The 11,124-nt window shown below is 26.2% G+C and overlaps 1 long non-coding RNA gene across 1 annotated transcript; it reads left to right on the forward strand.

Annotated features, from left to right (window-relative positions):
* The first annotated feature begins 674 nt into the window (after nucleotides 1-674).
* LOC129908688 (uncharacterized) lies at nucleotides 675-2,406 on the forward strand. The gene is made up of 2 exons (XR_008771312.1): nucleotides 675-963; nucleotides 1,056-2,406. It is a non-coding gene; the product is annotated as an uncharacterized LOC129908688 (long non-coding RNA).
* Nucleotides 2,407-11,124: the final 8,718 nt, after the last annotated feature.

Genomic DNA, 11,124 nt, shown 5'->3' on the forward strand with positions numbered 1-11,124 from the left:
TTTTTAACAAAACCATTAAATCAAAAAATACTCGTAAGTTAACATTTTCGTTCAACTTTCGTTCACTTTCTCTTAGTTAATTTCTATTCTGGGTAATTTCTACTGTCACGGGTGGGACAAAAAAGTTGCGATCCAGAGGTTAGGTAGATATCTTCTTACAAAATATCTGCGAATGTATTTCAAGTAACTGTTCAAATCCATTGTCTTAATACAGAAAACAGCGATTGCATTTTTGGAATAAAATGAGTTACCCAAAATTGTCACGGGTGGTGCGGCAACTTATGTCTGATTGCGAGAGTCTCGTAGACTATTTTAAAAATTTTCAAACAAGGAAATTGTATGAAACAATACACAATTTTGCGATTCTCATTGCGTGGAATTTTCGAAAATCGTCGTCTTCAAAATTTTACTATTTTTATAATAGGTATAGGATACAATATGATTTTTTAAATAAAGCCTGAACTATACAAAATATAAAAAACAACAAATTCATATTGATTTGACAGTCAAAAATTAAAATTATTTGATAATCGGCCTCATCACGAATTCCATTTGTATCGGAAATATCTTACGATTCCCAAAAAAAACAATTTCATAATCCGTTCGTAGTTGAAAATTTCATACAATTCGTCACTACGATTGGATTTTGCCAATGGTTTTTGGAATCGTATAAATTTTCGATACGAATGGAGTTCGGGATAAGGCCGAATATGATAACCTTTCTATACTTTTTTCAACTTGTGTTTCGATGTTAACTTTCTTTAGTTTATAATTTGCAAGGCTTACAAAAAATCCACTACTGGTATAAAAAGATTAGAAATGACTTTAAAAATAAGAAAGATAACATTTTACTGAGTTTTACATTTTTTTTTTTAATAAGTACCCATGGAACTGGACGGAATCATTTTTATTGAAATCAAAATTTTGCAAACCTAGAATAAAAAAGAAATTCAAATTGGCAATGTAAGTTAAACAATAAAAAGAAACCTATACTGCTTTTTTAAAAATTTTGTTATTTTTATTATTTTATAATTTTTATTTTTGTTTTATTTTAGAAAATCCGTTCTTCTACAACACTGGAAATGGAATTCTTGGATTGCGCGCGTGGAACTTTACCTACTCTTACCCAAATATAATTTTAAATACCAAATTTTAATTTGAAAATATCTCTCAATTCAGCATAAATTAATTTTTGCAATAGTTAAATATTTCCGAAAACTAAAACAATACATAAACACAAATGTGCCAAACAAAAAAAAAGATAAAAGGTACCCATCTGATCAATCTTGTCTAATCTTAAAAAAAGAATACATAAAGAGATATTATAAAGTATTTTCTTTTATACAAAAAAAAAAAAAAACAAAAAATTACTCCGAAACAATCAGAAACACAAACACAGAGAGAGACAGACAAAGTTAAAAACAAAACAAACAAAATATTACACAAAACCACAGTTAAATAGAAATCAATACAATGAATATACGAGTAGTAAATAAAATTTAACAAATTAAAAAAAAACAATAATTTTGTTAATGTATATAAAAAAAATGTAGTAAGTTTTTGAATTGTATTTGTATTATCGCATACAAAAATGGAAGAGACCAGTAATGTAACTTATAAAAAAAAAAAATACCAAATTAAGAAAAAAACATAAAAATATCATTGAATGAAATGCATATATTTCCATATTGAATATGAAATTGACAAAAAAAAAATAAAAATGAAATATTTAACAATACCGAAAGACAAAAGAAATCTAAGAAAATGACGAAAAATTTATTTTCATATGTGAAAATGTAAAACAAACAAAAAAAAAATAAATGTAATTAAAAATAAAAATTAAAAGCTAAAAATTTTCGTTAAAAATTAAATTTAAAAAAAAAAGTAAAACAAAATGTTAAATACAAAATGGCTTACATAAAAATAAAATTTATTTTTACAAATCTACGCAAAAAATAAAACTGTAATTCCATATTTTTGTTACGTTAATTTAAAAAAAAAAAACTTAAAACAAGAAAGTAAAATTTATTTATTTAGTCAAATTGATCGCTAATTAAATGTCGTGAAAGCATCTAATTTTTAGTTTACCTATATAGAATGTAAGATAGATTTAAAAAAACAAAAAAAGAAAGAACCATAGTTTTAAGTAAAACAAGTAGAAACAAGGAGATTAGATTTCAATATGAAAAGTAATAGTAATCAAGTATATAGGCTAAGGATATTTGTTTTAAAATTTAAAAGAAAAACATAAAACAATTTATTCCACTACAAAAGCATTAAGTTTTCTTATTTATATATTTTTTTTAAAACAATATTGATAAATATGAAACATATTTTTTAAGTGAAGAATTTAAATAAGAAAAAAAAAACAACAGTAGACGAATGACTAAGATTAAAAAACAAAAATTTTACATAGTGCGATAAGTTAGTTCGCTTAGTTTTTAAGTTTAGCTCAAAGAGGTATTTTTCTCTCCTCTCTCTCTCTATCTTTCTTCTCTTTTAGATGTTAGGAGAATATTTATTATTAAGAAAATTTTGAAATAAAATAAAAAAGAATCTTTTACCAAGACAATTTTACAAAAAAAAATGTGTAAGAATGTGTTCGTTTAAGTTTACAAAACTGAAAACAAAACAAAAAAAAATACTTTTTTCTGTGTGCGAACGGTTTTTAAATATAAACAAAAAAATAAAATTTAAAAAAAAAAAACATCTTCCAGATTTTACTTAAAGAAAAATATAAAAAAAATGAAGCAAAAGAACTGTTATTACATGAAAAAACTTAATAGAAAAAATACTTTCGAAAGTGTAAATTCTCAGGAATATTGTATTCCATTTATTCCAAAGAAAAAAAAAAAAACAAAACAAAAATACATAAAAAAAAACATAAATATATTAAATTTGTTAAACTTAAAAAAAATAAATTATTAATATTTTTAAACATTTTTTTATTTAATTCATATTTATTTTTGGAAACAATGTGCCTTTGGTGATTTCCATGGCATCATTTACAAAAATGTAATGAAAGGATTTTTATTTTTGTGAAAGATTTTAAGTTTTTTATGTGTATCCGGATGAAAGATTTGAGAATATTTTGTAATCATAAATAAATGTTTGTCATAACATCTACCAGCTCCTAGTTTCACCTGGAAATAAAATTTCACTCTAAATATTTTTGAAAAAAAGATAGAAAAAAAAAACTTCTTATACTTCTACAAAATTATTTTTAACAATAAACGTTTTCGGGAATAACAATTCCCATCTCCAGATTATATAAGAAAAATCAAAATTTATTTATATAATTTTGTCATTAAAATCTGAACATAATTTTTTTTAAAGTTTCTTAATAATAATTTTTTTAAAGGTTATAAACAAAAAATATGATAAATTAAAAGTGAATAAATGCATCTAGAATTTTTTCACCCAAATATTTAAAAGGCACTTTCAGATTCTGCCGCTGAATCCTTTCTCTGTCTTTTCCAAAATTAAGTTAACAATAAAAGCTTTAATTTTCTTCACAATTCATCCGCAAGAAAAAGTACAATCAACCCTTTTAACCCACATAAAATCTGGCAAAATATTGTATTTAATTTTTTTCCTATTGTTATTTTCGGGCGAAAAGTATTTTATTGTTAAGAAGCTTGCCTCCTCCGACTTGAAATGAATTTAAAAAAAAATTCTCCAAATCTATAGGGTGAGGCATCAAAAGAACGGTCTCTTAAAGCTCCATTTAACCAATGTCTCGAAACAAGTTTTCGTTTAAATATTTTATTAATTTGATTCCGAAATAAGAAGTAAGACCAGGCTTTTTTTCTCTGGAAATCCTTTTCCGGTTCCTTACAGAACGTTAATCGATACTTAGAAACAGCTCTTTGCCATTATACACCTCAATGATAAATAAATCATGGGCACAATGCCAGAACCACGAATCTGCGAAATTGTAGTTTAGAGAAAAACGGCTACAAAGTTTTGGAAACTCATGCAAACACATAGTGAAAATGTCCAAAAATGCAGATTCGCGGTTTTGACTTTGTGCCGACAAAATGTTTTGTCCAATTTATTTATAATATTTTTTTTTTTTAACTAGAGATTGATATATTAATAATTTAATTATCCTCAGAATTGAAAATGATAGTGTAATGTTGAAAATTTTGCTCACCTTTTTTGTGTTCCATATATTTTTGGAAAAGCATTATTTTATTTTTACCAGAAATCTCAAAAATATTCTCAAAACTTTTATCTTACCCCGAATTTTAAAATAAAAAAAAAAATATAATCAAAAGAAAACACAAAATTTTGTACCTACTTTTTTTATAGTTTTGAATTAAAATTGGAAATACTTAATTTTGTTAATATCATATATTAAAAAAGTCCTTTTCAGTTAATTTATTTATTTATCTGTTTATTTATTTCTCCTCCTACCATTTAATTATTCTTATACAAAAAAAAAGTATTTTCATAAATCTAATTGACACTAAATACTTCCAAAAACAAAAAAAAAAAAACAACAAATATATATTTATATATTTTATTGCGACAAAATACGAATTAAAAAATATAAAAAACAAAAAACGCACGTTTAATACGAAAACTTATATACATTTTGCAAGAAAGCAACAAAACAACATTCATATACGACAAAAATGCACGTACAGAAAAGAATATTTATATTTTTTTATAAATGAAAAAACAAAACAAAAACTAAGTGAAAAATTTAAATAAAAAAAAATAAAACATAAACTTACTGTCTGAAGGTTTTTTGTATATAAATCTTATTAAAAATAAAAAAAAAAAAAACAAATCTGGAAGAGTCAAACTCAAGGCGAATACAAAAAAAAAATAAATAAATAAAACCAAAAAGTATGCATCTACAACAAAATAAATTTAAAAAAATAAAAAAAAATAAACAAATAATTTTCTATAAATTTTTTTTAGGAAAATTAACTATTAGAATTTTTTTTGAGAAAATTATACTTATAGTAGGTAAGCTAGACTCTTAATGTAGGTGAACAAAAAAATTTTAAAAAATTATATTAAAAAAAATCCAAACCAAGAAAAAAAAAACTGAAATGTAGTTTTTTACATTAGCAAGGAGAATTAAATAAAAAAAAAAAAACAAAAAAAGCAGATAACTTTAGACGTAGTAGTTTCCATGGATTTTAGAGAAACTTACATAGAAAGACTTTTTGTGTTTTCAAGTTGGGATATTTTCTTAAACTAAACAAAAGTAAAAAAAAATAAACATTTCTTTTTTAAGAAAATTACCACGAAGTGAATATATATACATAAATATATATTTGAAAAAAAGTAGCAAAACGTAAGATAAAATTAAAAAGAAAAAAACAAAAAAGTAGATTATGATTAGTGCTTTGAATTGATTGAAAAGTTTTGAGTTGAAAACATATATCATTAGGACTGTTTGGTGTGTTAAGCTGAAGCTAAATTCTTAAATACTAGAAAGGAAAAAAATATATCTTTAAACAAAAAAATATAAAAGAAAGAAGCAAATCCAAATGATCATCGAAAAGGCATTTAGAAAGTTAGAATTCAAAAAAATAAAAGGCTAAAAGCTAGATAAAAAAAAAACATGGAAGAGTAAAAGTATTGAGAAAAAAAAACACACACAGTGACACAGTAGAACTAAGTAGTTAGGTTTAAAAATTTAAGTGAAATTTCAATGAAATTCTAAGAAAGACATGAGAGACATTTAAATAATTAATAAGTAAAAAAAACTAAAGAAAAAAAAAAAAAACATGAAATGAAATGAAACAAAAGTATATATATAGATTATATATATATAAAGAGATTTTTGTGCTTTTATCAAAAATATAAAATGCTATTTCCTTAAATAAAAAAACAAAAAAAAGCAAAATGAAAAAAAAAAACAGTGAAAATTCCCTTTTTTACAAATTAATTTGCTTGATTTTTGTGAAGAGCTTTTAATTTGTTCCCACTATTTTTCCCTATAAAAAAAAGAAGTGAATAAGAAAAAAAAACATAATACATAGGTGCAAAATGCAGATGAAAAATAAATGTTAATTTTTTAAACCAAACAAAAGTGTGTTTTTTTTTCGTTTGAAAGAAGTTTGGAAATCAATTTTTAGGTTCATGGTGAGTATATCAGACTTTCGGGTTTATTTTAAAGGTTTATATCCACTTGAAAGTGAAGAGGCTTTTTACTAAATAAATAAAAAAAAAAACAAAAGATTCATTTTAAGGATGGATGAATACAGGTAATGATAAATGTCAATTGTCAAAATTTTGATTTTTATCAAAATGGCGGCTTCCCGAAAATTTCAAGAAAGTTTACACTTTCAAATGGTTTAAAAAAGAGGTTGTCTGTACGTGATACCGTCGTAAGAAAACAGGTTGTGTTTACAAGAAAAAGCTACCTTTTTACTTTTCTCATTATATTAATTTTTTTATTTTAAAAGCTTACAAAAAAAATTATACCATTAAAAAGCCAAATATTTCTTCTAATGAATAAAACAATTTTTAAATTTTTACAATGCACAATAAGTATTAAAATGATTTATTAAAAACAATCATTTCTTATGAAAAAAGTGAAAAAAATCACTTAAATTTTTGATATGACAACCTATAATACATTTTATACCACCTTAAAGCTTATTGCTTCAGCTCTCACGCTATTGCATCAATTTTTTTCAATGACAACCTATACAAAATTTTATATCATGTAAAAGCTCATTATTTCACCTTTCATATGACGTTTTAATCTTATTTCTGCGATGCCTAGAAAAAAGTTAGAACTTTTTTAAAGCCAAACATGTCGAAATTCCAAACTGAGATTACAGTACCTCCCACACTGGTGGCTGTTCATGATCAACAGATCTCCACAGGTGTTTTGAGGTAATTCGCAAGTTTTTTTTAATTTAACATTGTGTAGTTTGTAGTGAATGTACATAACTGTTTATGTGTGATATATCAGATGAAAGGTAATATTATCAGGATGCTCAATAAAGTTAAATCAAATTTGTATCTGCTCTAGATCAAAAGATATAATCTGTTGAAAAATAGAACTTTATTTTACCGTTATCTCAAAATTGTAACTACAAGATTGATTGAAATTTTGCGCAAATATATTCCTGTCTATTATCTATTTATAACATAAATTTCATTCATTTATCTGTTGAAAAAAAAAGATAAAAAACGGTTAAAAACGGTCAAAGTTTTATAAGTTAAAAATAAAAACTCACCCAAAAATATCATCTTTCAAATATGAATTTGCCGCACTGCGAAAAATTTCAAGTGGAACGGGAGAAAATGGCGTCACTTTTTTGTGGTGGCTGGCATGGTTCATCGATTTATAAGACGTTATCACGTCAAAAATTATTGTCAAAAACCTTATTCCTTGAGCAATACCTGACTTTGAAAACACCATTTCGAGAAAAGGGCGTTTAAAGTTTTGAAAACCACTTATATCAAGTTAGGGCAGCTTTACAAATAGCAGGCTTGTAAAAGAATGCAATCTTTTGTGAATGCAGTCATTGCCATTCAGTTACACAATTCCAACAAAAGATTGCATTCATTGACTTACACTTGAGACTTAGACTTCAAATTTTGCAATCACCAATCATTTTCCATGAAATGATTGCAATCTTTTTTTTTCCCCAATCAATTGACTGCATTCAAATGATTGCAGTCTTTTGGGACTGCATGCAGTCTTTGCATTCTTTTTGCAATCTTTCCATTCCTTGGCAGTCTTTGCATTCCTTGGCAGTCTTTTGCATTCATTTGCATTCCTTGGCAGTCGCCAAGCCAACATCTACCCCCACAAGCTGATGTCTGGAAAACATGTTTGCCAGCTGCTGCGCCCAAATCTTTTATAACACCGGGTATTTTTGGTATTTTTGGTTTCTTTGATTTTCTGTAACGATCATCAAGATCATAATCATAATAATCATACTGAGGACTTGCAAAGATATTTGTCATCGAAATGATAACCACAAATAATATAATCCACTTGTAACTGATCATTTTTGCACGATTATAAAAATTTCAAAATTTAACTGTAACTACTCGTTTGATGGTTCTAAACTGTTTGTGGTCGACTTTAAAATTTCAAGGCTTTTATATGAATTTTTGTCCATAAGACTAATTGAATAAGCACCCCGACTATAGTAACACTATAACAATAGAAGCAAACCGTGGGACCGACATAGAAATGGCACTCATCTTCGATATATGTATCTATGAGTACTTGAACTGAAGTGGATTATTCGACATCGTTTTTTTTTTTGCAATGATAGATGCAAATAGCGACGATTCACAGAAGACGGAAGGTCCATATCGCATAACCAAAAATATACAATCACACCAAGATATCATTCTGAGTTAAAAGAAAAATTGACGGAAATTTCCAAACAACACCAAATAAAATTTAGAATTGAGCTATGAATGGGTTTTTTGGATATATTCGTTGATTAAATGTAATTAATTTCTTCTGAAATTAAGTTCAGCTTTTTTTGACATTGAAGCCATAAAATAATCTGAGATGACATTACGGGGAATCTAATTCTTTCATTTATTTGGATTGACTTTAGAAAAGAACATTTTTATTTTTTTTTTTTTTTTTTTTTTTTTTTGTAACCGTCAAATACTATTTGGTTTCCGAAATAACGGCTCCCTAAAATTTAATTTTACATGACCAATGACACAGCACTGGAAAGACCAGTGTCCAACGTAGATTCAGTGGTTTCATTATTAGTCCAGTGCATTTATAATTTGACCCAGCAGTTTGTACCACCCTCAATTTTTTTTGCTCATTCGATAGAGCATTGGCTGAATATCATTACCCTGACATTTCGCACTAGTGAAATTCACCTTTCGGCCGCCATCTTGGATTTTAGTTTTTGTTAAATATCTCGATTTCTATTTATTCTATATAAAAGTTTTGTATGCAAAAAACGTAGAGAGTTAAATTTCGCGTCTTTTATGTTAAAAACACTTTTTCGGTATTCTGAATATTAAAAAAGTTACAAGCAAAAAAAAGCAAAAAAAAATGAAAAATTAAGGACAATTTTTAAGTTTTGAGCCTTTTTTATCAAAATTATAAAAAAAAAAACCTTCCGAGAAAAAATTGTCCACCTTAAAATTCTCTACAACTCTGCTATACAGTTTTTTTTTGTATCTTTATAAATATAATAGTTATTAATTCTGTTTTTTGTTTTGTTTGTTTGTGTTTTCGTTCTTTACTTTTTTCTTAATTTTTTTTTACCAAATCCTGAATTTTAAATGATTTGGTGAATATTTGATAGCTTTGTGTAACAAGAGAAAATTAAGGGCCTGCAATTTTTTTCTTCTTAAGTCTCTTCATTTAGTAAAAAAAGAGGTGTTTTGTTAATAAGAAAGTACATATTAATAACTTTTTTGACTATATGGGTACAAAAAAAAAGTTGTATACCACAAATATAGAGAATTTCAAAGTGAAAATTCTTTTCTCAGAAGATTTTTTCATAATTATGATAAAAAGTACTCAAAAGTTTAAAATTGTCATTTTTTTTCCTTTTTTTTTTTTATTTTTTTGGCTTGTAACTTTTTAATATTCAGAATATCGGAAAAGTGTTTTTAACATAAAAGACCCAAAATTCAATTGTCTACTTTTTTTATGTAGGATTAATAGAAATCGAGATGTTTTATATAAACTAAAATCCAAGATGGCGGCCGAAAGGTGAATTTCACGAGCGCGAAAAATGATATTCAGCCAATGCTCTATCGAATGAGCAAAAAAAAATTTGGGGTGGTGCAAACTGCTGTGTCGCCAATATATGAACATCATAAATGCACTGAACTATATTTAGTCAGTGGCATATATTGCAAGTATTTTGATTTTTAAAATGGTCACTGTGGTGTATGCGTACTATGTACATTTTACCAGTTAATTAAAACGGGTCATTGGTAAATCTTGAAACCAATAAATATATTCTTATAATCATTTAATTTGCAAGTGGTATTCACGTTTTTATGTGAAGACTCCATAAATAGTCTTTTTCAATCGAACTGGTAATTTTGAATCCATTTAAAAAAAGGAATGTGAAAATTGTAGTCTGTTAAAAAAAATTAAAAATCGATCTCAAACGAGTTATTACATGTGGACATTAATCACACTTAAAAAAAAAATTAACTTTGTTTAAACACATTTTATTTTATTTTATTTTTTTATTTAATATTTTTATTTCTATTTCTCATAACTAAATTATTATTTCTCTTAAATTATTTTTATTAATATTGATGACCGCAACAATAACATCTTCCATGTATATTTCCTTGATATGAGTATTTTGGTCCATCACCGCAAAATGTGTCTCGAGCTTGCCAATCATTAAGCCAACACGCTCCCTTACATCTTCTGTATAAAGCAAGTTCAGCAATACCCGTAAATTGAGGCTTTGCCAAAATAGATGTAATAGAAAGAATTACCACAAATAAAACAATCCCCTTGTAGCTTTTCATTATTTAGTACAAAATTGAATTAAATTTTAAAAGTTAAATTTGAAATGCAAAAAGACAATCTTCAACTTAAGTGTTTGATAGTTCTGTATTTTCTGTAACGAGGCTCAGAAAATTCTAGGCTTTTATATATTGTTGTAAAACCTAGTGGTTGCAAAGAAAGGAAAAATAATGAGTTGGAGAAAGAAAAAGGTAAAGCAAAGGTACAACTATCTCAAACAAGCTCAACAAGGTTATTCAGTTTGAGATGGATAAAGGGATTGTGGCGATACTCCCGACTAGTAAACTGTGTATCTTCCTATAGATACTTGTCTTTTTTACTGGCAATGGAATAATTCAATAAAAAAATAACGATTTCCTAGTTTCTTATTTTTATTTAATATAATAGAACAATAATACTTTTTTACCGACAACAATAACACTTTCCATGAACTGGCCCATCATAAGAGTATTTCGGACCATCACCACACTTTTGGTCTCGAGCTTCCCAACCGTTAAGCCAACAGTTACTCATACAACCACTTCCACTAATACCAATTCCTGTTGCAGCTGTTCCAACGCCAGCAGCTGCTATAGCTGCACCAAGAGCAGGTAGAAAAGCAACAGGTTTTGCCAAAATAGTTGTGATCAAATTCATAATCGCAAATAAAATAATCC

The sequence above is a fragment of the Episyrphus balteatus genome, chromosome 2 (assembly GCF_945859705.1).
Source record: "Episyrphus balteatus chromosome 2, idEpiBalt1.1, whole genome shotgun sequence".
Taxonomy (NCBI): Eukaryota; Metazoa; Arthropoda; class Insecta; order Diptera; family Syrphidae; genus Episyrphus; species Episyrphus balteatus.